A 25,085-nucleotide genomic window follows, 5' to 3' on the forward strand; every position below is an offset into this window, starting at 1 on the left:
AGGTAGAGCAGGGGTATATCACAGAAAAATTGGTGAATTTCACCCGAAAATGTAACAGACAAATTAGTGAAATAACATAAAATAAAATATGTACAAAAATAAAATAAAAAATCTTGATGTAGGAAGTTGAGGAGGCGGTGGACGTAGCAGTGTAGGTGGAAGCGGTGGTGGAGGAGGACGAGGTAGCCAACACTGTTTTTTTTTTTTTTTTTTAATTAGGGTACCCCCCAAAAGAGTGGGAAATATCAAAAATACAACAATGAGCAATTGCGCTGTAGTATAACAATGGCTGCGTAAGGCCGGTATACATGTCCATTCTGCACAAGGTATGGAAAAGTTCTGTGGGATCCATGCCTGGTTCATTTTAATGAACGTGAGCTTGTCCACATTGGCTGTGGACAGGCGGCTGCGCTTGTCTGTGATGACACCCCCTGCAGTGCTAAATACACGTTCAGACAATACACTGGCTGCAGGGCAGGCCAGCACCTCCAAGGCATAAAGGGCAAGCTCAGGCCATGTGCCCAGTTTGGAGACCCAGAAGTTGAAGGGGGCAGACCCATCTTTCAGTACGTGTAGGCGTGTGCACACATACTGCTCCACCATGTTGCTGAAATGCTGCCTCCTGCTAAGACGTTTCATATCAGCTGGTGGTGCTGGTTGTTGTGGCGTGCTGACAAAGCTTTTCCACATTTCGGCCATGCTAACCCTGCCTTCTGAGGTGCTGGTGGTGCCCCAGCTGCATTGGCGACCTCTTCCTTCTCCTCTGCCTTGTGCCCCCACTGTCAGGTGGGAATGCCACCAGCAGCGCGTCTACCATCGTGCGATTGTACTCGCGCATCTTACGATCACGCTCCAGTGACAGAATTAAGGACGGTACGTTGTCCTTGTAACGGGGATCCAGCAGCGTGGCCACCCAGTAATCAGCACAAGTTAGAATGTGGGCAACTCGGCGGTCGTTTCGGAGACGCTGCAGCATGTAAACGCTCATGTGTGCCAGGCTGCCCAGAGGCAACGAAAAGCTGTCCTCTGTGGGAGGTGTATCGTCTGTGTCCTCTGTATTCCCCCAGCTATGCACCAGTGATGGCCATGAGCTGGTTTTGGTGCTGTGAGCACAATTCCTCCTCCTCCATCTCCTCCTCCTCATTCTCCACCTCGTCATCCTCCAGAACTGTGCCCTGGACAATTGTGTACCTTGGGTTTGTGGGTGCAGGAACCCACCCTCGGAGCCACTTGTGAATGACTGGCCAGAAACCCTATGAAATGATCCCTCTTCCTCCTTCTTCTCCTGTGCCACATCCTCTTCCATCATCGCTAGAAGCGTTTTTTCAAGGAGGCATAGAAGTGGGATAGTAACGCTGAGAACGGCGTTATCGGCACTGGCTATGTTGGTGGAGTACTCGAAACAGCAAACAAGGCACACAGGTCTCGCATGGAGGCCCAGTCATTGGTGGTGAAGTGGTGCTGTTCCGCCGAGCGACTCACCCGTGCGTGCTGCAGCTGAAACTCCACTATCGTCTGCTGCTGCTCGCACAGTCTGGCCAGCATGTGCAAGGTGGAGTTGCAGAGTACTCAAGTTAGGTTTAGAAATGTTCCTGGGTGTTGTAGTGCAATAGACACTAACCTGAGACGGCTGACTCTCTGCAAGGGCAGGTGATGATGAGAAATGTTCGTGACGCCAGTGCCAATTAAACGGTGGCACGCCGTTGGCTGATAGCAGGAATAACTGAGGAACCACGTGATGTTAAAACAGAATTCAAACTTTAGTAGTCATCATTTAGGGACATTGACGGAAGCGCAGTTCCTTTGAAGACAGTTGATTTTCAATACAGTTGATGCAGGCAATATATATATATATAGCAAGGTGACTTTAGAGTGTTAAACACAGGACTTGCAGTACAGGCAGCTTGCACTCTATTCCTGACTGATCCTGGAACATAGAAACTCTTCTCCAAGGTCCAATGCCCTAGCTCTGGCGTATATCCTTGGTTTTATCTCTATCAAGTACCTCCTCTGTTGTCTTGAGTACCTCTTGCTTTTCTTGACTTGCCTCTGTCTCTCTCTCAGTTTCCTCAGACTCATTAACTGTAGTGTTCCTGCTTCTGCGTATATGAATTCAGGAGGGGAACCTTCTCCTTGGATCTGGAACCCGGTTACAGGGACTGCATTACCCTCTCCTAGTCTGCAGGCTTCAGGCCTGGACTTGACTCTGACATTGTCTAATCTCTGGTTAGACTAGACTATCAACCTTAGACTGCCTTTCCCTTCCCTGACTGGGCCTTATATAAACTAGGGCTCCCTAGCTCCCTCTTGTGACTAAGAGCTGGAATAACACCCCTAGCAGGCCTGCACATGCAAATTTCACAGTAACAGGGAAGTACATAGCATTACATTATGAAGATGACTCATACCAACCTCCCCATAAATAAGGGGAAACGACAGCACAACAAGTGACCCTTCTGTAGTGACGGGCATTACAGTTCCCGTACACTACATACCCCGCTGCTTTAAGCTGAGTACGACCTCGTACTCCATCAGGGCCCGCCCAACTGGAATTTTCACCTGAAATAGAAAAAGAGACATGCAGGCATACATATATGTAATTCATCTGCATTTACATTCATATCAGGTCCAATTGGCAAAGGTGAAGGGTGGTGACAAGGGGCGTCGTTCTCTTCTCTCAGGATAGTGAATGGAACTGGGGCGCTGACCTGGCACAGCGTGACATTAATACCAGGATAGTCCATATGTGCAAATTGTCCTTAATAGAACAGCAAGAAACGGTAAAACAGTATAAAAGTTCTTGGAGGCTCAAAGAACAAATATGAGTCCGTACCCAGGTTACTTTCCTATAAATCACAGAGGCTCTCATGCGGTGGAGTCCATCTCTGGGCACATTTCCTTTAAAAAAGAGTAAGAATCTCAGAGGCTCAGGTTCTTTTGAGTCTATCTCCGGGCACAGTTCCTTAATATCAAGTTGCACAATATAAAACAAGTGCTGTAATACCCCTGATCAACCTGAAAAGGGGGTTAAGGGTAAGAGGTGCAACAAAGGAACAGGCACAACTTGGCGTGGGATAGCAAAAGCAGGCAGGAGGTCCTGGAAACAAACTTGGCTTCGTTGACTTTAATACTTCAGTGGTTAACACCTACCACTGAGCCGTGGATAAACTGGCAGCAGCAACAAACGACCAAGAAACATAGGACTCCTGTCCTGGAAGGGTTAAGCTTTCAACATCATTCTTTAGCAAAATAAATCAAAGGCCTAGCAGGCTGATTCACAGTGGCATGTCATAATCACCTGGCTCTGCTGGCAAATAAGGACTGTAGTAGTTCTCCACAGGTGGATGTGCCCACATTACAGTGTCAGGGGGCAGCTGCAAAGTGAAGGGACCCCTAATAGGTATTGGCCCCATAGACCTAGGGGTAAAGACTCTTGTGGACCGTACCGGTCCCGGCATAACTACTGTAGGCTGTAGTGGACTTGGTACCGCCGCCGCAAGCGGTCCGGTGGGCTCTTTGCAGCAATTCACAGCAATAGGGGGTCTTCTTTGGGACCTGGACGGAGCAACATTAGTAGAAGGTGGTTTACGGGTGGTGACAGGCACCCTTACCTCGTCCTTCTTAGGCGGCGTCTGGATCCTGGCGATGGCAATCTTGCGCAGCTCCCGCAACTTTTCCTCCAGCCGGACAATCTGGTCACCGATGCTTTCCGTGTCGGAATCGTTGTCCTCTGCTGGCGTCGCCGGCGCAGGTACAGTCAACGATGCGTCGGACGCGGCCGCGTCAGGCTCCGGTGGCTCATCGGGTCTCTTTCCCTTAAGGATATTCTCCAGGGTAACACGGAGTCCCTTGAGATTTTCCAAGTCCTGGATTGTCTTCTCCCGACGAGGCAGCTCGGGGGAAGGATAGGGGCTCACCCATTTTTCCAACACGGTTGGCTGCCAGAAGACATTAGGCCCAATGAAGGAGCCTCGCTCCTGGAAGGCGTGGTGGGCCTGTTCTGGAGAGCGTTCAGGTTCCCGCTCGCAGCCAGAGTAGTCTTCTTCTGCCTCCCAGTCCTCAGGTTCTCGCTTGGGACGGGTCACAGCAGTCGCATATGGGCCTCTCAGGCTCTCGGCAGGGGTGAACTCCACCTCCTCTCCCTCGCGGAGGCTATGCTGATACGAAGGGAGGTAGTCTCTCTTAACAGATCTCCTGTTGACGTATAAGTCTCTGCCAGTTAGGTAGTCTTGTATGAACCCGTAGCCACGGGTTTTGTCAAAGGACACCACCAACCCCTTTCTCCTTTCCAGGCGGGGTTGGGTACTGGTGTGGCGCTCGTGAATAGTCTTGGTTAATTCCTCATAGTAAATTTTAGTTTTTGTGTTCCTCTTTATAGCGGCCTCCCGGATTTCTGCCATCAATGAGGACCACTTGAAAGAGGGTTGAAAGAAGTCTCTCCAAGAGCCATAATGGAGCTCCGGTTCTTTCCCCAGTGGCGGGCAGGCGGGTCTCTCCGGTCCCGGAGAGTAGGCCGGTGGAGCCTCCTCTGGCTCGACACCAACGACATCCGTCTTCAATAGCTCAGGCGCAGACATAGTAGCAGAGCAGTCCTCACTCTCCAACATGCTCGATCCTTCTCTGGAGAGCGGCAGGGTGGCGCCAATAAGATCAGCCAGATCCTCCCATTGCACTGGGAGGCCGCCCCCCAAGTATTCCAGTATACGGAAGGCGGAGTCCATGCTGGCAGACATGCAAATGTCCAGACAGGCTATGGCGCCTGACCTTGAACCCTTTCCCGCTTTTTCATCAAAAAGGCGCCAACTTTTCCCGCAATTTCGGGATGAAGATGACGCAGCAGTAAATTCAGCAAGCTCAGCGGCCATCTTTAGCAAAATCCGCTGTCTATTCACTGACAGCAAGCAGGATGATAAAAAGTCCATAAAACCACACTCCGGTGTGGCGACTTTTTTCCTCTTGATAGCACAACACTGCACAGCGCTTTTTGGAGGTTTTAGGCACACTTTGGGTATGTTTTTCAGTCCACAAAGTCCACTTTAATAAAACAGGCAATTTGTCACTTTGGTCACAGGGCAACTGTATAAGGCACAAAGTTCACGCTTCTTGCACTAGAAAGCGTGCGTATCCTGTTCGTGACGCCAAAAGAGAGGTGCAGCGTACTCAAGTTAGGTTTAGAAATGTTCCTGGGTGTTGTAGTGCAATAGACACTAACCTGAGACGGCTGACTCTCTGCAAGGGCAGGTGATGATGAGAAATGTTCGTGACGCCAATGCCAATTAAACGGTGGCACGCCGTTGGCTGATAGCAGGAATAACTGAGGAACCACGTGATGTTAAAACAGAATTCAAACTTTAGTAGTCATCATTTAGGGACATTGACGGAAGCGCAGTTCCTTTGAAGACAGTTGATTTTCAATACAGTTGATGCAGGCAATATATATATATATAGCAAGGTGACTTTAGAGTGTTAAACACAGGACTTGCAGTACAGGCAGCTTGCACTCTATTCCTGACTGATCCTGGAACATAGAAACTCTTCTCCAAGGTCCAATTCCCTAGCTCTGGCGTATATCCTTGGTTTTATCTCTATCAAGTACCTCCTCTGTTGTCTTGAGTACCTCTTGCTTTTCTTGACTTGCCTCTGTCTCTCTCTCAGTTTCCTCAGGCTCATTAACTGTAGTGTTCCTGCTTCTGCGTATATGAATTCAGGAGGGGAACCTTCTCCTTGGATCTGGAACCCGGTTACAGGGACTGCATTAACCCTCTCCTAGTCTGCAGGCTTCAGGCCTGGACTTGACTCTGACATTGTCTAATCTCTGGTTAGACTAGACTATCAACCTTAGACTGCCTTTCCCTTCCCTGACTGGGCCTTATATAAACTAGGGCTCCCTAGCTCCCTCTTGTGACTAAGAGCTGGAATAACACCCCTAGCAGGCCTGCACATGCAAATTTCACAGTAACAGGGAAGTACATAGCATTACATTATGAAGATGACTCATACCAACCTCCCCATAAATAAGGGGAAACGACAGCACAACAAGTGACCCTTCTGTAGTGACGGGCATTACAGTTCCCGTACACTACATAGTTCCACCTTGTGGGCATGTCACATATGAGGCGGTGAGCGGGAAGGCCAAAGTTACGCTGCAGCGCTGACAGGTGAACAGCAGCAGGGTGAGAACGCCGAAAGCGCGCACAGACGGCCCGCACTTTCTGCAGCAGCTCTGACATATCGGGGTAATTTTTAAGAAACCTCTGCACAACCAAATTCAGCACATGCGCCAGGCAAGGGATGTGCGTCAAAACGGATAGTCCCAGAGCTGCTACGAGATTTTGCCCATTATCGCACATCACCAGGCCGGGCTTGAGGCTCACTGGCACCAACCACTCATCGGTCTGTTGTTCCATGCCCGTCCACAGCTCCTGCACGGTGTGGGGTTTGTCCCCTAAACAGATAAGTTTTAAAACTGCCTGCTGTCGTTTACCCCTGGCTGTGCTGACATTGGTGGTGAAGGTGTCACGCTGACCAGATGAGAAGCTGGTAGAGGATAAGAAAGCGGAGTAGGAGGAGGAAGCAACAGGAGGCAAACTGAAGTGCCCTGCAATCCCCGGTGGTGGAAGGACATGCTCCAAACTGCTATCCGCCTCAGGCCCAGCCGCCACTGCATTTACCCCGTGTGCTGTTATGGAGATATAACGTCCCTGACCGTGCTTACTGGTCCACGTATCCATAGTTAGGTGGACCTTGCCACAGATGGCATTGCGCAGTGCACACCTGATTTTGTCCCCTACTTGGTTGTGCAGGGAAGGGATGGCTCGCCTGGAAAAGTAGTGGCGGCTGGGCATGACGTACTGTGGGACAACCACCACCATAAGGCTTTTAAAACTCTCTGTCTCCACCAGACGGAATGACAGCATTTTAGAGGCTAGGAGTTTTGAAATGCTGGCATTCAGGGCCAGGGATCGCGGGTGGGTAGGGGGGTACTTCCTCTTCCACTCCAGTTTTTGGGAGATGGAGAGCTGAACGCTTCTGTGGGACATTGTGGAGATGCTTAGTGACCCAGGTGGTGGTGTTTCTGGCAGATCCTCTGTTTGCGGGGTGGCAGGTGGCACTGTCACTCCAGAGGTGGATGAAGAGGCCGAGACTGCAGCAGAAGAGGAAGCAGGAGGAGCCAGAGACCTTTCTTTGTTTTTGAGTTGTCTACTCCACTGCAGCTCATGATTTGCACTTAGATGCCTGGTCATGCAGGTTGAGAATGTTTATGCCTCGCTTCAGGCTCTGATTGCACAGTGTGCAAACCACTCGTGTCTTGTCGTCAGCACATTGTCTGAAGAACTGCCACACTAGGGAACTCCTTGGAGCTGGCTTTGGTGTGCTCGGTCCCTTGCTGCGTTGGGCACTGGGCAGTAGCAGGTGTACTGTCTAGGGGACGGCCGCTCCGCTTTTGCACCCTGATCCCTCTTCTGCTGTGTTGGTGGCTCTGTGCGACCACCGCTTCTTCCTCCGAACTACACAGGTTACTTGCATGACTTTGATTCCATGTGGGGTCGAGGACTTTATCGTCCTCCACATCTTCCACCCAGTCTTCACCCCTGTCCTCCTTGTTGGTCTACACACTGCAGAAAGCCACAGCAGTTGGCACCTATGTTCCGTCATCATCCGAGACGTGCTGCGGTGGTCCTCCCATGTACTCATCTTGAAACATAAGTGGTTGGACATCGGTGCACTCAATCTCTTCCACTTCTGGGGCAGGGCTATGTGGATGGCCCTGGGAAAGCCTGCTAGCAGAGTCATCAAAAAGCAGAAGAGACTGCTGCATGACTTTGCTCAGACTGCTTGGCTGATTTGCAAGGAGGTGAGGTGAAAGGCTGATGGACATCGGCAGCAGGAGACTGGGTGGGAGACAAAGTGAAGGAACTGGAGGCACTGTCATTAACCCAATCTACTATCGCCTGTACTTGTTCTGGCCTCTCCATTCGTAGAGCCGCATTAGGCCCGACCAAATAACGCTGAAGGTTCTGTCGCCTACTCGCACCTGAGGAAGGTGTTTCACTTGTGCGTGTAGCTGGCACAGATTGACCACGTCCTCTCCCTGCAACAGGAGCTCCACCAGCAGCACCACGACCGTGTCCAGGTCCCTTATTCGACGCTCTCCTCATTATCCGCAAATTTAGGATCTTGCCCAAAATGGGTGTTTTTTTAATAACAGAATATAACAGCAGTTTCTAACGCGTGTATTTCTCACTGACAGATGCAGCAAAGGCCGCAAATGTAATATTTTGTCCAAAATGGGTGTTTTTTAATAACAGAATATAACAGAAGTATCTAACACTTGTATTTTACACTGACAGATGCAGCAAACGCCGCAAATTTAGTATTTTGCCCAAAATGGGTGTTTCTTTAATAACAGAATCTGACAGTAGTATCTAACGCTTGTATTTCACACTGACAGATGCAGCAAAGGCTGCAAATTTTGTATTTTTCCCAAAATGGATGTTTTTTAAAACCCAGAAAATTATTGCAGTATTTCAAGCTTAAATTTCACACTGACAAATGCAGTATAGGCACCAGATGTAGGGTATTGCCAAAAATGGGTGCTTTTTTAAACCCAAAAAATTATTGCAGTATTTCAAGCTTATATTTAACAATGACAGATACAGCAAACGCCGCAAATTTAGTATTTTGCCCAAAATGGGTGTTTTTTTTAATAACCTAATATCTAACGCTTGTATTTCACACTGACAGATGCAGTAAGGGCTGTAAAATTTTGTATTTTGCCCAAAAAGGGTTTTTTAAAACCCAGAAAATTATTGCAGTATTTTAAGCTTAAATTTCACACAGACAAATGCTGCAGAGGCCCCAGATGGAGGGTATTGCCAAAAATGGGTGCTTTTTTAAACCCAGAAAATTATTGCAGTATTTCAAGCTTGTATTTAACAATGACAAATGCTGCAAAGGCGACAGATGTAGGGTCTTGCCAAAAATGGGTGATTTTTTTAAAACCCAGAATATAATTGCAGTATTTCAAGATTCTATTTGACTGTCACAAATGCATATATGCTGTGCTGGTGCACTGAACTTGCATAAAATGGCCACGCCCGCCCACCTAACTAACAGACGGATAAAAGTTATTTTTCTGTCTCACTGGGATCAGGGCAGGGTAAAAAGATTGTGCACTGCACCCACAAAACTATGGTAGATCACTGAGTTAACAAGCACTTCAGATTAAAGATTCTTTCCTATTCTCTCCCTCACAGCAGCAGCATCCTATCCCTACACTAATAAGAGCAGAGTGATGTGCAGCGCTACATGACTCCAGCTTATATAGAGGCTGGGTCACATGCTGCACTGGCCAATCACAACCATGCCATTAGTAGGCATAGCTGTGATGGCTTCTAAGGGCACACAAAATAAACGCTTGTTGATTGGCTGCTCTGAAGTCTTTCAAAAAGCGCCGTTAAATCGCTGAACACCGAACCTGAACTTTTACTGAAAAGTTCGGGTTCGGGTCCGGGGTCCAAAAATCCTAAAGTTTGGTACGAACCCGAACTTTACAATTCGGGTTCGCTCAACCCTAGTAAAAAGGCAAAGGTCAGTACACCGGCAGACAGCAAGAAACAGAACACCTAATGGAAACTTAGCAAGCTAAGAGATCTATTGCTCATGGACCCTCCCACTGGGGAAGGTGCCTTAAATTCCTCAGGGTGGCCAGCTATTGGCGTGTGTGCTAACCATTTAGGAGCCAGAGGGAGTGCAAGGCCTAGCTGGCAAGCAAGCTGCGAAAGGGAACACAGCATACCCGGCGGTTAGGACCTCTCAGGGAAGAACAGCCCGCCTTGGTAAGTGCAAGGGAAGCCACCACTGTAACAATTAGCTTTATTAAAACAATGGGTAGAGAATTCCATGTCCCTCCCTCTAGCCCAGGCATCCTCAAACTGCGGTCATCCAGCTGTTGTAAAACCACAACTCCCAGCATGCCCGAACAGCCTACAGGTATCAGCCTACAGCAGGGCATTGTTTGAGGATGCCTGTTCTAGCCTAATCTGACATCAGCATAGAAAGGCACTGCTGTTCACAACAGGTGGGAGAGATTTTAATGTAACCATTTGGTAATGTAACCATTTGTGGCCCAAACTCAGAAGGGGCCCACCCAGGAGGAGGACTAAAATATTTTATTGCCTGGGCCCCCTCAACAGTATTATATAATGACATTATATACAGAGACACTGTAGGAAACGGATAGAGCGGCTGCCGGGCCTCGCCTAAGAAAGTGATCTTGACAAGCCACAGGAGTGGGGGTTGCACAGGAGGAGAGGGTTGTGAAGAAGTTGCTGTGGGAGACCCCATTCAAAAATTTGCTGTGGGGCCCATTCATTTCTAGTTACGCCACTGTTTGATGCCCAGGAAGTATCATAATGCATGATGCTTAACTTGGCACCAGATGATTACCTCAGCAACTTTCCTGCTTGGGGTGCAGCAGTGTCTCTTGATGTAAGATCAAATTGGAGAGTAGGCCTCCACAATCCCTTTAAAATGACTGAAGAAACAAGTGTAATATAATGTAATAATGGGACACCCATACAGCATCTTGGAATTAGTGACCTAATTGAAATTGAACAGGACTGTAATGGCCTACTAGATTGTCAGAGGCTCCTTCGGTTGGGCCAGACTCTGACATCATACCAAAACTAAAAGTAGGCAAACCCATTGGAGCTGATTTGGACCCAGTCACTTGTCATCAGTGTCTAGTTCTTATAGGTTGATGCACAAATAACCTACTAAAGGTCTAATGAACTCAAAAGTAGACATGTAGTATAGCTCGAGAGTGGACCTTTTGTATGTCTGACATTGGAATCAAGATAACTACATCCACTGGCCTGTGTATTCTAACTCTTACTGCTATCATGTATCATCACTGGTGTTGAATGAGCATGCTCGGCCGTACTTCTGTTCGGCTTGTGCATCGCTATGCTCGGCACATCGGAGTGCACAGCCGAATACTGCGGGTGCTCGAATACAATTTAATACAATGAAAGTCAATGGGAGACCCGAGCATCAAACCAGGCAACCCTGCTCTGAAAAAGAGAGGGTGTCTGGTTCACAAAAAAGGTTAGAAATTGATGGAAACCCCATCAAAATGGTTTGCAACATACAATAGACAACCACACAAAGGCTATATGCCAAAAGTCAGGTATATGCAAGCCATCAATCTATTCATGAGACAGATGACAGGCTGAGATAGCATACCTTACAATGGCAGCCTTGTGCACTATGAGACATTAAAAACCAGCTCTTATCTGACTGAGAGCCAGTAAGCCTCAAAGTTACTTCAGATCTGTTGGATGGACCTGCGCACCTAGATCAATATCATTAGGGTGACAAAAAGTTTTCTGATTGTCCTAACATAATATTCAATAACCTTTCTATACAGTTTTGTCATGTAAAAACTAATTTGCATAAACATGGGCATATGGGAAAGACATGCATTTGCATGGAAAATTCGCGATCTACACTACTCATGAATAGGGATGAGCGAACCCGAACTGTATAGTTCGGGTTTGTACCGAATTTTGGGGGGTTCGGGACACGGACCCGAACCCGAACATTTTCGTAAAAGTCTGGGTTCGGTGTTCGGCGCTTTCTTGGCGCTTTTTGAAATCGACAAGCGTCATACTACTTGCCCCAGGAGGCCATCACAGCCATGCCTACTATTGGCATGGCTGTGATTGGCCAGTGCAGCATGTGACCCAGCCTCTATTTAAGCTGGAGTCACGTAGCGCCGCACGTCACTCTGCTCTGATCAGTGTAGAGATAGGATGCAGCTGCTGCTGTTAGGGCCAGATTAGGCAGTGATTTACTTACTGAAGTGACCGATGTACAGCTGTGTATCATTCAACCTCTGCTATTTAATTGCTCACTGTTTTAAGGCTGCCCAGAGCGTTTTTCAGTCACTTTTTTCTAGGGTGATCGGCGGCCATTTTGTGTCTTGTGGTGCGCCAGCACAAGCTGCCACCAAGTACATTTAACCATCAATAGTATGTTTTGTTTTTTTTTGCTATATCCTACATCAGGGGCTTGGCTGTGCTTGCTATTTTATTGAGGGGTGAAATACAATTGCCAAAATAGCAGTACCCTAAATCTGGTGTTTCAGCTGTGGCTAGCCAATTGTAATACTGTCTGCTGTCTGGCAAAGGATATATTTTTGTTCTGGGTTGAAATACAATTCCCAACTTAGCAATTCCATAAATCAGTGGTTTCTGCTGTATCAGGCCAAGTTTAAATTTATCCATAAAAGGGTATATTAAATTGAAGGTGCGGATAGGGTCATTCTCAATAACTTCAAACGCTACCGTGCATCTCCAAGTCTAATTCTCTCCGTAAACGTATAGAAGTCATCCACCACCTCAGCACGTCTCTGATGATAAAACACAGGTGCCAACTGCTGCGTCTTTCTGCAGTGTGCAGACTGAACAGGAGGTCAGGGAGGAAGACTGGGTGGAAGACGATGCAGGGGATGATGAGGTCCTAGACCCCACATGGAATGAAGGTCGTGCCACTGACTTTCAGAGTTCGGGGGAAGAGGCAGTGGTGAGACCGAGCCAACAGCGTAGCAAAAGAGGGAGCAGTGGGCAAAAGCAGAACACCCGCCGCCAAGAGAGTCCGCATGCTACTGGCCACCACCAAGCATCTCAACCATGTCACACGGCAGCGTTCAGCTCTCCATCTCACAAACATTTGAGAGAAAGCGTAAATTCCCACCTAGCCACCCTCGATCCCTGGCCCTGAATGCCAGCATTTCTAAACTACTGGCCTATGAAATGCTGTCATTCAGGCTGGTGGACACAGACAGCTTCAAACAGCTCATGTCGCTTGCTGTCCCACAGTATGTTGTTCCCAGCCGCCACTACTTCTCCAAGAGAGCCGTGCCTTCCCTGCACAACCAAGTATCCGATAAAATCAAGTGTGCCGAACTTCTCGAACCCGAACATCCAGGTGTTCGCTCAACTCTACTCATGAACAGTGCCATCTATTGGTTTCATTGTCTTATGACAAGACTAGTAGTCTTGCCATAAGACTATTAATCCAATAGATGGCGCTGTTCATGAGTTGAATAGTGATGAGCGGCAGGGGCTATATTCGAATTCACAATATTTCACGAACATTTTGTAGAATATTCGTCATATATTAGCAAATTTTGAGAATTCGAGATTATTTTACTGAATGAGATTAATCGGCAATGTAAAAATCGCATATTGCGAATTCTTAACGCGAAATACAGGCGTGGGTCACTTTGGCTACATTTTTCAAGCTGGTATAAGTTTCCTGAGACTGGAGAAAATCGTTGGCACAGCAGAACATTAGAATAGCTTTATATGCAGATAGAGTCAAGTGCTCCAATATATTCACGTTTATGCTAACGGCAATTATTATTGTAGATAGCAAATATCCTAATCGCAAATTTTTCTCGCAAATTTTCCATGCAAAAGGCTACACTAATAGTCTTTTCATAAGACTATGAAACCAATAGATGGCGCTGTTCTTGAGAAGTGTAGATCGCAAATTTTCCATGCAAATGGTTTTTCAGCTGAAAAACAAGGCAGATTCTGCTCATGTCTTTCCCATATGTCCACGTTTATGCAAACTAGTTTTTACATGACAAAACTGTATAGAAAGGTTATTGAATATTATGTTAGGACAATCAGAAAACTTTGTCACCCTAATGATATTGAACTAGGTGCGCAGGTCCACCCAAGCCATCCAACAGATGTGAAGCAACTTTGAGGCTTACTGGCTCTTAGTCCGATGAGAGCTGGTTTGGAATGTCTCATAGTGCACAAGGCTGCCATTGTAAGGTATGCTGACTAAGCCTGTTATCTGTCTCATGTATAGATTGATTGCTTGCACATACCTGGCTTTTGGCATATAGCCTTTTTGTGGTTGTCTATTGTATGTCGTAGACAATAGGAGTCCAACACGCATCCAGCTATCCTCTTAATGCTGTTTCCAAACCATTTTGATGGGTTTTCCATCAATTTCTAACCTTTTTTTGTGAACCAGACACTCTCTTCTCTTCCGAGCTGGGGGTGTCTGGGGTTCTCCCATAGACTTCCATTGTGCTCGGATTCTTGGTAGAGCACACAAGCATACCGATGTGTTTGGCCAGAGCACCCAAGCACTTTTGTGCTCCATCAACACTAATCATCACCACTTACTTAAGGGGTTTTGTCATCAAAAAATGACCCATTGTTTAAATCCTAGTTTAATGTTAAAGTGGTTTTCTGAGACTTTAATACTGATCGGTCAGGGTCTGACATCTGGGACACCCTGTGACGGCCTTCGGTTTGCGCTGTGACACTGTTGCCACACTTGCGGTTGCCCGCGGCAACATGTTGCTGTGAGAGCATGCGGTGGCAGTGTAGCATGCGGTGGCAGTGTCTTGGCCTTCTGGGGGATTGCCGGGACATGGTTGCCACGCATGCTGTTGCTGGTGGTAACATGTGGCTCTGGATAATGTCACGGATGTTGCAGGGGAGAACACCAAAGGACAACAAGAAGGAAGGGAAAAGACACTAGGCCTCACCGCTAGGGAAAGAAAAGGGTCACCACCTATAAAACCCTGCTCCTGGCCCTAACTCCTATCCGTATGGGCACCTCTCGATGGTAGAGATGCCCATACACAGGAACCTAGAAAACCCTGGTGTCCCTCAGTTGCCCTAATAGTAATGAACGGGCAGAGACAACCCGTTCCTTCCCTGGTGAAGGAACCAGCGTCTCGCTGAGGCCTAGTAAACAACAAAGGTGGGGGGAATACAAAACACAACAAGCGAAACACTTAACTTCTGAGGCTGATGGATGATGGACGAACAGGACTTCACCACAAACCACACTCCAGCTCTTCCAAAAACCAAATGAAGCTACACGTTGCCGCAGGGAACAACATGCGTGGCAAAGATGTCACGGCAATCACCCAGAAGGCCGAGACACTGCCACCACATGCTCTCACAGCAGCAACAACAACAGCAAGTGTGGCAACAGTGTTACAGCGTACACCACAGGCCGTGACACACCCACTTATCAGCTGTTTTAGAAATTGTACTGGAGCTCCACTAGACCGTGAAAGTCAAGTGAGCGTGTGCACACAAGGAGCAAGGTCACAACCAGGTGTTGAATATATAGATAAGGTTTATGTCACGGAACCATGAACCAGACGTACAACAAGAGATAGTGAAAATGAGAAGGCTTTATTGAAAATAAAGCTGTAAAGCAAAAGTCCAAACGGATGGTGAAACCGAGCAGAGTCTTTGCGAAGCCAGAGGTCAGGAACCAGAAGGGTAGTCAGACGAAGCCAGGATCAGGAACCAGAAGCAGCAGCAGTCTTAGAAGCATGTGAACACAAGAGGACCAAGCAAGGAACTGAAGCCACAGACCTCCTATATATATGAGCTAGGCATCCAGCTCCTCCCAGTGGGAAGGAGGAGCCGCAGGGTGGAAGGCTACAAGAAACCCAGAAACCAAGATGGCCGCCAGCACATGTCAAACGAAGGAGAACAGCAAGAAGGTAAGACCATGACAGTACCTCCCCCTCAAGGGCCCCTCCTCCGCGGAGCACAAAACGGTTTCTGAGGGAAGCGTGCGTGGAAGGCTCGGAGCAAGGCAGGAGCATGGACATCTGCGGAGGGAACCCAGGAACGCTCCTCTGGACCATAACCACGCCAATGGACCAAAAACTGCAACCGACCGCGGACCAGGCGTGAGTCCAGGATATTGCTCACCTCATATTCCTCACGATTGCCCACTTGGACCGGACGAGGCCGAGGAACCGAGGAAGTGAAACGATTACACACCAGTGGCTTCAACAGGGAGACATGAAACACGTTGGAGATCCGCATGCCAGGAGGAAGCGCAAGGGCATAGGCTACCGGGTTTACCCTGCGAAGCACTCGGAAGGGACCAACAAAGCGAGGCGCCAGCTTGGGAGTGGGCACTCGAAGGTTGAGGTTGCGGGTGGACAACCATACACGGTCTCCGACCTGGTAGGAAGGAGCAGGCGCTCGTCTGCGATCAGCCTGGAGTCTCTGGCGCTGCGCAGAGACCTCAAGGGACTTCTGGATCTGTACCCAGGAAGCACGTAGGACGGAAAGGTGATCCTCCACAGCCGGAATATCCTGGGGAGAGAATACCTCCGGTAACACGGCAGGTTGGAACCCATAATTGGCCATGAAGGGAGACGTCCCAGAGGAAGAGTTCACCGCCGTGTTCCTGGCAAACTCAGCCCAAGGCAGGAGGTCAACCCAATTGTCTTGGTGATCGGAGACATAGCAACGAAGGAATTGCTCCAAGGCCTGATTGGATCGTTCTGCGGCCCCATTGGACTGAGGGTGGTAGGCCGAGGAGAAGGAGAGATGAATCCCCAACTGGGAGCAAAAGGCGCGCCAGAACCTGGACACAAACTGACTCCCCCGATCCGACACAATCTCCTTGGGCAAACCGTGCAACCGGAAGACCTCCCTGGCAAAAATCGTGGCCAACTCTTGTGCAGAGGGTAACTTCTTGAGAGGAACACAGTGGCACATTTTGGAAAACCGATCCACAATCATGAGAATGACCGTATGGCCTCGGGATGCAGGGAGGTCCACAATGAAATCCATCCCCAGGTGTGACCATGGGCGCTCCCCGGTGGCTATGGGTTGCAGAAGGCCCAACGGAAGGTGCCGAGGGGACTTACTCTGGGCACAAACGGAGCATGCCGCTACATATGCGGCGATGTCGGAACGTAGGGAAGGCCACCAGAACAGACGTGAAACAGCCCAGGACAGCTGATTCTTTCCAGGATGCCCCGCAGTCTTGGAGTTATGGTAGGTTCGCAACAACCGAGTGCGCAACTCCTCAGGCACAAAACATCTGCCGTTGGGTCTCCCAGAGGGAGCACCAGATTGAGCCGCCAAAATCTGCTCACCCAGGGGAGAGGTCAGGCTGGTGCGAATGGCGGCCAGGATCTGATTCGGAGGTATGACCGAAGTCGGAATCGACTCCTCCCTGGACAGCTCGGAGTACTGCCGTGATAAGGCATCCGCCCTGATGTTCTTGGAACCGGGTAGGTAGGAGACCACGTAATTAAAACGTGACAAGAACAGAGCCCATCTGGCCTGACGTGGTGTCAATCTCTTGGCCTCAGAAAGGTAGGTCAGATTCTTGTGGTCCGTCAGGATGAGAACCGGAACCACCGAACCCTCGAGCAAGTGCCTCCATTCTTTAAGGGCCTGCACGATGGCCAATAACTCCCTGTCACCAATCTGATAGTTGCACTCCGCGGAAGACAGTTTCCGGGAGTAAAACCCACAAGGAAGCAGAGGACCCTCTGGTGTTCTACGCTGAGACAGAAGGGCGCCTACTCCCGTCTCAGACGCGTCCACCTCGAGGACAAAGGGCAACCCAGGGTTGGGATGCGACAGAATCGGAGCCGACACAAAGGCGGACTTTAGGGCCTCAAAAGCTCGGATGGCCTCGAGCGGCCAGACCTGGGAATTACTGCCCTTCCTGGTCAGGTCCGTGAGAGGCTTGGCCAGCATGGAAAAGTCCCTGATGAACTTCCGATAATAATTGGCGAAGCCCAAAAAGCGCTGCAGGGAACGAAGACCACTGGGCTGGGGCCACTGTAAGACAGCCGAAACCTTCTCAGGATCCATGGAGAACCCCTCAGCGGAAATGATGTAACCTAAGAAGGTTACCTGGGATCGGTGAAATTCGCATTTCTCAAGCTTACCGAACAGCTTGTTCTCTCGTAACCGTTGCAACACTCGTCTGACATCCAGAATGTGGGCCTCCATGGATTCAGAATATACCAAGATGTCATCCAAATAGACCACCACACACTGCTGCAACAGGTCACGGAAAACATCGTTGATGAATTCCTGAAAGACTGCGGGCGCATTGCACAACCCAAAGGGCATAACAAGGATTCGTAATGACCGGTCCTGGTGTTAAACGCGGTCTTCCACTCATCGCCCGCCTTGATCCTTACCAGGTTATATGCCGCCCTCAGGTCGAGTTTGGTAAAGACCGTGGCCCCTTTAAGGCGATCGAACAGCTCGGAAATCAAGGGTATCGGGTAAGCGTTCTTGATCGTGATGCGATTGAGACCCCTGTAATCGATGCAAGGCCTCAACTCACCGCCCTTCTTTTTCACAAAGAAAAATCCAGCCCCTGCCGGGGACGAAGATTTGCGAATGTGTCCGCGTGAAAGCGCCTCCCTCACGTACTCCTCCATGGCCTCATTCTCCGCTACCGACAGTGGATAGACTTTGCCACGAGGAGGAACGGCACCAGATTGTAACTCTATGGCACAATCGTATGGGCGGTGCGGAGGTAGGGCAACCGCGCGCACCTTATCGAATACATCCCGGTACTCCTCGTATTCAGGAGGCAACAGAGAGTCCGAGGAAGTACACAGCAACTTGACAGACCCATGGATGCAACTAGCCCCACACTGCGGTGACCACGAGAGGATCTCGACCGATCTCCAATCGAAAGTCGGATTATGCTTCTGGAGCCAGGGGTACCCCAAGACCACCGAGTAGTGTGGAGACGAAATAACCTGGAGGCAGACCGACTCTCTGTGAACGGCACCAATGGCTATCCCCACTGGAAGGGTCTCATGAGTCACGTGTGGCGGCAGAAGGGGTCTGCCGTCTATCGCCTCAAGAGCCAGTGGGGAACCTCGAGCCTGCAGAGGAATGGAATTGGCGGCAGCGAACACACTATCAATGAACAAACCACCAGCACCAGAGTCCACCAACGCCTGGGTCGTCACCGAGCCCCCGACCCAGGAGAGGACAACAGTGATCAGTGGTTTGTCAACACGGGAAACCGGGGACGAGGAGACTCCACCCAAGATCTGCCCCCGACAGGATCTCAGGTACGAGCGTTTTCCCGGACGGTTCGGACATGCCAACCGAAAATGCCCACCGAGACCACAGTACAAGCATCGGCCCTCGCGTCTCCGGAGTGCCCTCTCCCCCTCGGACAGGCGAGCAAACCCCAGCTGCATGGGTTCACCCCCAGACAAGTCATCCCCAGGAGGCGTGGGAGGAGAGGGAGGCACGGGTGGGACAGCAAACGTAGGCACCAATCTGTTAGAAGACCTCCGCAGGTTCTCCTTAAAGGAAGGTCTATCCCTGAGTCTGGTGTCAATCAAAATCAGGAAAGAAATAAGAGACTCGAGCTCAACTGGTAGGTCCTTAGCTACAACCTCATCCTTCAAGGCATCCGAGAGACCATGAGAGAAAGCAGCGACCAGAGCCTCATTATTCCAGCCCACCTCTGCTGCCAGGGTACGAAACTCAATGGCGTATTCAGCTACGGATCGTGAACCCTGTCTGATGGACATAAGGAGCTTCGCAGCAGAGGCAGCACGAGCCGGCACATCGAATACCTTCCGAAGAGAAGCAACAAAACCGGAAAACTCGGCAACCACCGGATTGTTGTTCTCCCATAAAGGGCTGGCCCAGGCCAAGGCCTTGTCCGAGAGCAGCGAGATCAAGAAGCCCACCTTTGATCTCTCAGTGGGAAAGGCATGTGGCAGCAACTCGAAATAAATGCCCACCTGGTTAAGGAAACCTCGGCACTGAGTTGGCTCTCCCCCAAAGCGCTGTGGAAGAGGGGCAGAACCGGTCATACCCCGAAACACCGCAGGCGCAACAACAGGTGTCGGGGTAGACTCTGGCGCAACAACCGGAGCGGCAGTAGGAGCGAGCCCAGGAGCGACAACCGACCCATCGGCAACGGGAGCGAAATGAGCCGTGCGTTCAAGCAGGGTTTGCAACGCCACAGCGAACCGACCCAACAGGTGATCCTGCTGATCAAGTCTGGCAACCAGCGTGGGTAGCGAGGATGGCCCTGTACCGTCAGAATTCATGGCTTGGTCCTAATGTCACGGAACCATGAACCAGACGTACAACAAGAGATAGTGAAAATGAGAAGGCTTTATTGAAAATAAAGCTGTAAAGCAAAAGTCCAAACGGATGGTGAAACCGAGCAGAGTCTTTGCGAAGCCAGAGGTCAGGAACCAGAAGGGTAGTCAGACGAAGCCAGGATCAGGAACCAGAAGCAGCAGCAGTCTTAGAAGCATGTGAACACAAGAGGACCAAGCAAGGAACTGAAGCCACAGACCTCCTATATATATGAGCTAGGCATCCAGCTCCTCCCAGTGGGAAGGAGGAGCCGCAGGGTGGAAGGCTACAAGAAACCCAGAAACCAAGATGGCCGCCAGCACATGTCAAACGAAGGAGAACAGCAAGAAGGTAAGACCATGACAGTTTATTAGGAGACAACGCATTTCGGGGTACTACGGACCCCTTTATCAAGTCTTCTGCTCATCCACTTTCACGGAGCAGGAGACTTGATGAATGGGTCCTTAGTACCCCGAAACGCATTGTCTCCCAATAAACCTTAACTATATAGTCAACACCTGGTTGTGACCTTGCACCTTGTGTCCACACGCTCACTTGACTTTCACGGTCCAGTGGAGCTTTAGTACAATTGATTATCCGGTCGGCGGTCTGGCCCCTCCAAAGGAGTCTTCGGATGGAATCGGCAGCACCAACCAGTAACCTGTAATTTCTCCAGCTGACTTTCATTGGAGTTGCATCCAAAACTGGTGCAACCTAAACAGGTGAGCATAATTAACTCACCCGCTCCTTGCGATGATGGAAGAGGATGTGGAACAGGAGGAGGAGGAGGAAGAGGGATCATTTCGTAAGGTTTCCGGCCAGTCATTCCCAAGTGGCTTCGAGGGTGGGTTCCTGCACCCACAAACCCAAGGTACACAATTGTCCAGCCAGGGCACAGTTCTGGAGGATGAGGAGGTGGAGGATGAGGAGGAGGAGATGGAGGAGGAACCATGTTCACAGCAGGGTAGCTTCCAGACCAGCTCATGACCATCACTGGTGCGTGGATGGGGGAATACAGAGGACACAGACGATACACCTCCCACAGAGGACAGCTTTTCGTTGCCTCTGGGCAGCCTGGCACACATGAGCGATTACATGCTGCAGTGTCTCCACAACGACCGCCGAGTTGCCCACATTCTAACTTGTACTGATTACTGGGTAGCCACGCTGCTGGATCCCCGTTACAAGGACAAATTACCGTCCTTAATTCCCTCACTGGAGCGTGATCGTAAGATGCGTGAGTACAAGTGCACGCTGGTAGACGCGCTGCTAGTGGCATTCCCACCTGACAGCGGGGGCACAGTGGAAGCACAAGGCGAGGATGAGGAAGAGATCGCCAACGCAGCTGGGGCACCGCCAGCACCTCAGAAGGCAGGGTTAGCATGGCCGAAAGGTGGAAAAGCTTTGTTAGCACACCACAACAACCAGCACCACCAGCTGATATGGAACGTCTTAGCAGGAGGCAGCATTTCACCAACATGGTGGAGCAGTATGTGTGCACATGCCTACACGTACTTAAACTTCTGGGTTTCCAAATTGGGCACATGGCCTGAGCTTACCCTTTACGCCATGGGTGTCAAACATGCGGCCCGCGGGCCGCATGCGGCCCGCAATGAATATCTTTGCGGCCCGGCAGTCTAGTATCTCTGAACATCAGCGCTGCTATCGGCGCGCTCATGTTCTCTCAGCAGCACGGGGAGAAGGAAGCTGTCCTCCCTCCCCCCTGTGCTGCTGCCGCTGCCACCAATGAGAAGAGAGGGGGGGAGGAGGGGCGGGCGCACTGCGCCACCAATGAGGAGAGAGGGGCGGAGGAGGGGCGGGCGCACTGCGCCACCAATGAGGAGAGAGGGGCGGGCGCACTGAGCCACCAATGATAGGACTATTCCCATTTCCCACACAGAGCGGCGCCCAGCGATGTCTCAGCACTCACCATTAGTCCTGGGCGCCGCTCCGTTCGCCCGCAGTGCCCCATTACTGTCTCCTTTCCTGCTCCACATGCTGCTGATTACTATCGGAGCGATGGGAGGAGACATCAGCTTCACTAGTGGGCGTTCCTTCTCCCTGCTCTGCGATTGGACAGCGCTACAGCCAGGAAGAAGGAACGCCCACTAGTGAAGCTGATGTCTCCTCCCATCGCTCCGATAGTAATCAGCAGCATGTGGAGCAGGAGAGGAGACAGTAATGGAGCACTGCAGGCGAACGGAGCGGCGAACAGAACTAATGGTGAGTGCTGAGACATCGCTGGGCGCCGCTCTGTGTGGCCTGATAGTAAGAGTCAGTCTTTAACACAATACAGGAGGCGGGTGCCGGCAGCAGAATCGCATTGCCGGCACCCTGCCGCTGACAGGGAGCTGCGATCAGAGGCAGTTAACCCCTTAGGTGCCGCACCTGAGGGGTTAACTGCTGATCTGCCAGTACCAGCCTCCTGTATAAAGGGGAAATTTATCATTGGTGGTGCAGTGTGCCCCCCTCAACCCCCCATCCCATTAAAATCATTGGTGGCACAGTGCGCCAGCCCCTCTCAACCCCCCCAGTATTAAAATCATTGGTGGCAGTGGCCACAGGGACCTCTCCCCTCCCCCTCATTGGTGGTGCAGTGGCAGCTTCTGATCGGAGCCCCAGCTGTGTAAGCCTGGGGCTCCGATCAGTTACCATGGCAGCCAGGACGCTACAGAAGCCCTGGTTGCCATGGTAACATCCCTGATGCTGTGTGCACAAGGCACAGAGCAGCAGGGACAGTGTGAAGTCCTATTCACCCTAATAGAGCTGAATAGGACAAGGGATGAAAGATCCCAGGTTCTCGCCCCTAAGGCTACTTTCACACTTGCGTTCAGAGCGGATCCGTCTCAGACGGATCCGCTCATATAATGCAGACGGTGGATCCGTTCAGAACGGATCCGTCTGCATTATATTGTAAAAAAATATATTTTTTTTTGATGCGGCCCACATAAACTTAAATTATTTTTTTTTTGGCCCATGTTAGCCTTTGAGTTTGACATGCTTGCTTTACGCCTTGGAGGTGCTGGCCTGCCCTGCAGCCAGTGTATTATCTGAACGTGTGTTTAGCACGGCATGGGGCGTCATCACAAACAAGTGCAGCCGCCTGTCCACAGTCAATGTGGACAAGCTCACGTTCATTAAAATGAACCAGGCATGGATCCCTCAGGACTTGTCCGTACCTTGTGCAGAATAGACATGTATACCGGCACTCACCAGCCATTGTTATACTGCAGCGCAATTGCTCATTCTTGTATTTTGGATATTTCACACTCTTTTAGAGTGTACCCTAATTTTAAAAAATAAAATGAAAACCAAAAACCTGTGTTGGCTACCTCGTCCTCCTCCACCGCCGCTTCCACCTACACCGTTACGTCCACCGCCTCCTCAAACTCCTACTCCATATGGAACTCCACCAAATCAAATTTTTTTTTTTTATTTGTACGAATTTTATTTTTTTATTTGTACGAATTTTATTTTATATCATTTCACTACTTTGTCATTTACATTTTCGGGTGAAATTCACAAATTTTTGGGTGTATAGTACCACTGCTATACCTAGTAGGCCGGTTAAAAAAATAATAATTGTCATTTACATTTTAGGGTGAAATTCACCAATTTTGGTGTGTATAGTACCACTGCTATATCTAGTAGACCGGTAAAAAAAATTTTTTTAAATTGTCAGTTATATATTCTGGTGAAATCACCAATTTTTGGGTGTGATGTACCACTCCTATACCTAGTAGACAGGTTAAAAAAATGAATAAATAGTCAGTTACATTTTCCAGTGAAATGCACCAATTTTTGGGTGTGATGTACCACTGCTATACCTAGTAGACAGGTTTAAAAACATATATTGTCAGTTACATTTTTTGGTGAAATTCACAATTAATATACCCCTCCTCTACCTAGATGACAGCTTAATAAATTTCAAAAAAAATTCTGTTACATTCTTGGGTTGACATTATACAATTTTAGACATGAATAAACACCTGCTATGCATATGTGACAGGGAATAAAATGTTATATATTATTCAGTAATTAATGCGCGCCACATCCTTTCATTCAATGCTTAAACTTTGAAAAGTTGTCACACTTTTATGCTTTAATAATTTCTCCCATATTTCAACTCTATATTTTAAATTTGAAAAAATGAATCCTCTCTTGGATGTGGTCTCTCTTTCTCACGCTCCCTCTCTGGCCTGGAACCCTGATTCCCCGCCACCCGTGATCACCATGGTAGGCGCATAAAAGAACATCGAAAGTTGATAGAGCAGATATCAAATTAGATCATGAACATCACGGGGACGTGCGACATGGTGGGGCAGTAAGTGTGCACACGCCTACACAAACTGACACACAGGGGTCAGCCCCTGCAACTTCTGGGTCTCCAAATTGGGCACATGGCCTGAGCTTGCCCTTTACCCCTTGGAGGTGCTGGCCTGCTCTGCAGCCAGTGTATTGTCTGAACATGTGTTTAGCATGACTGGAGGGGGTTATCACAGGTTATATTTCCCAATGTTTTGGGGTGTACCTAATTTTAAAAATAAAATTTAAAACCAAAAAGCAGTGTAGGCTACCTCCTCTTCCTCCACCGCCGCTTCCACCTACACTGCCACATCCACCGCCTCCTCAACCTCCTACTCCATATGGACCTCGTCCTCCTAGATCAAGATTATTACTTTTTATTTTTACCTTATGTTATTTAAAGTCATTTCCCTATCCACATTTGTTTGCAGAGCAATTGCGATGCTCTTAACCACATTTTGATGCCATTTGCAGCCCTCTAGCCCTTGGCTACGTTTTATGACAGGTGGTACCCTGTGTTTACATGACATTTTGACAGCCATTTTAGTGCTCAAAAGTTCGGGTCCCCATTGACTTCAATGGGGTTCAGTTTCGGGGTCAAGTTCGGGTCCCGAACTCGAACATATTTCTCAAGTTCGGCCGAACCCGTCGAACCCGAACATCCAGGTGTCCGCTCAACTCTACTTAGGTGAACACCGTAAAAAAATAAATATAAAAACGGTGTAAAAAAAGCAATTTTTTGTCACTTTACATCACAAAAAAGTGTAATAGCAAGCGATCAAAATGTCATATGCACCCCCAAAACAGTGCCAATCAAACTTTCATCAAAGT

This window comes from Bufo bufo, chromosome 5, assembly GCF_905171765.1.
Source record: "Bufo bufo chromosome 5, aBufBuf1.1, whole genome shotgun sequence".
Classification (NCBI taxonomy): domain Eukaryota; kingdom Metazoa; phylum Chordata; class Amphibia; order Anura; family Bufonidae; genus Bufo; species Bufo bufo.